Genomic DNA, 2361 nt, shown 5'->3' on the forward strand with positions numbered 1-2361 from the left:
AGTCAACTATTTTTTTTTATTTTTTTTGTTGTATTATGTTTTTTGACTTTGTTTTGTTTGTCTTTTGAAAAATTTGAATAAAAATTATTTAAAAAAAAGACAATATGTCTTTTCTCATGGCCTTTGGAATGACCCTGTGGGTCATGGGGCCCTCAACCAGGGCCCCACCTGGCCGTCCTTTGGAGCCGGCCCTGTATGTGCACTTTAAAACCCTAGAAAAGTGCAGGGGAACCTCCATTGATACAAAAAGCTCCTTGCTTCAGAGACAAGTTGGAAGATGACTAACCAGTGACAGAAGGAATGGAGATGGCTCATCGATCCCTACTAATCCCCTTCCTCATGTGTTTACCTTTCTCTTTTAGTAACACTTGGTTGTTATATGCCTTCAAGTCGATTACAACCTTTGGTGACTCTATGAATCTTTTTGGATATATTCATAGGGTTTTCATGGTAAGAGGTACACAGAGGTGGTTTACCATTGCCTTCCTCTAAGCCTACAGCACCCGGTATTCCCAGGTGGTCTCCCATCCAAGTACTAACCAGGCCTGACCTTGCTTAGCTTCCGAGATCAGAAGTGATCAGGTGTGTCCAGGGTAGTATGGCTGTAGGCTTAGTAACACTTAGAGAGGGTCAAATCTGTCGATTTTGGCTTGTCTTCATTCTCATTTTTCCAGTTTGAAGTCCAGTTTGCTACATTTCTGCATCTTTGGCAAAATTGTTAAGATGCCTGCATAAAAATGTTATGCATGCTTGTGGAGATTTCTCCTTATGTATGCATTTTCATATGCAATAATATACACAGTATATTACATTATTTTTGCTAACCCAAGTTTTTTGCATGCACTTTTCTCTAATATACACATTATTGGTGCTCATTTCTTGGCAAGAGAATAGCATGACAAAATTTGGAGAAGTGTACATTTCAAAAGATAGCTAAATTTCTCTTTGCACAATGTTGCAGGAAAAGGTAGGCAAACTGAACAAATTTCTTCTCCATTTGTAGTAATGCTGGAGGAGGATTACTGAATTCTTCTGCATTTCACTAAGTGCTTGAATTACAAGCACTTATTCAGCAACAAAATTCACACAGAGGAGAGAGAAGAGCACAAGGGCCCATGCAGTGCTCCAGCAGACAGCACCCTAAGGAGAAGGGATGACTCAACCCCGTCCTTTTTGTTCTCCTAGCATACGAATACCAGCGCTTCCTACTCTTAGGTCCAAACTGCCATCTTAATTAAAAATACAATAAAAATCAATGCACATTAATTTTTACTACCTGCCTTTTTTTTGCCATCATGGTGGCAGTTCATCATACTGTGCCTCTATGAAACCACTGACACTGTCAGAAAAAAATGGTTGCCTAAGAAAGACAGATATATATATATATATCATAACTTTATTGCTCTATACAAACAATGTTACAAGGAATACAATCCTAAGGGAAGCTTTTTAGCTCCTTGGGGCTTAAACATGAAGGATACAATCCTACTCCCTGTCTTCTAGACATGTATTGTATCATGCTATAAATATAATTTTCTTTCTTACTGCTACCACCTATAGCTAAAGAAAAAATCATTCATTCATTCATTCCAGGTTATTTACTCAATTTATATCCAGTCCTTCCTCCCAAAGGAGCCCAGGGCAGCAAACGCATCAACAATAAAAATATTTATTTTTATAAAAATGTTTTAAAAATAGTTTAAAACATTCTAAAATCAGTCTCTCAAACGGGGTTGCCTGGAACAGTGTCTTTCATCCATCAAATGCCTGCCGCCCAGAATTGTCCGGGGGCTATTACACTCTGGCCCCAGGGACATGGTAAAACCATCTGAAGCCCGCTGTAATGAATTTGCTAGGCACTTCCAGGATAAAATCTTTCGCATCCGCCAGGACTTAGACTCCAGTGTTATAGCAGGTGAATCAAGCAGGGTATCCAGGGCACAGCCTTGTCCCAATTTCTTGGATGAATTTCAGTTAGTACAGCTTGAGGACGTTGACAAGGTGCTTGGACAGGTTCGTGCAACTACTTCTGTGCTGGATCCTTGCCCTTCTTGGCTAATAAAAGCTAGCAGGGATGGAACAGCCGGCTGGGCCGGGGAAGTGATTAATGCCTCTCTGCGAGAGGGAGTGGTCCTTGGCTGCCTGAAAGAGGCGGTAGTGAAACCACTCCTGAAGAGACCCTCCCTGGACCCAGAAAATCTTAATAACTATAGGCCGGTAGCAAATGTTCCATTCCTGGGCAAGGTCCTTGAAGGAGTGGTGGCAGGCCAGCTCCAGACACTCTTGGATGAGACCAACTATCTGGATCCATTTCAGTCGGGTTTCAGGCCTGGTTTTGGCACGGAGACAGCCTTGGTCACC

The 2361-nt window shown here is 41.6% G+C and overlaps 1 non-coding gene across 1 annotated transcript; it reads right to left on the reverse strand.

The window, feature by feature from the left end:
- Positions 1 to 491: 491 nt before the first annotated feature.
- On the reverse strand, positions 492 to 610 carry LOC133382699 (5S ribosomal RNA). Its single transcript, XR_009762078.1, has one exon. It is a non-coding gene; the product is annotated as a 5S ribosomal RNA (ribosomal RNA).
- Positions 611 to 2361: the final 1751 nt, after the last annotated feature.

This window comes from Rhineura floridana, chromosome 3 (genome assembly GCF_030035675.1).
Source record: "Rhineura floridana isolate rRhiFlo1 chromosome 3, rRhiFlo1.hap2, whole genome shotgun sequence".
NCBI lineage: Eukaryota > Metazoa > Chordata > Lepidosauria > Squamata > Rhineuridae > Rhineura > Rhineura floridana.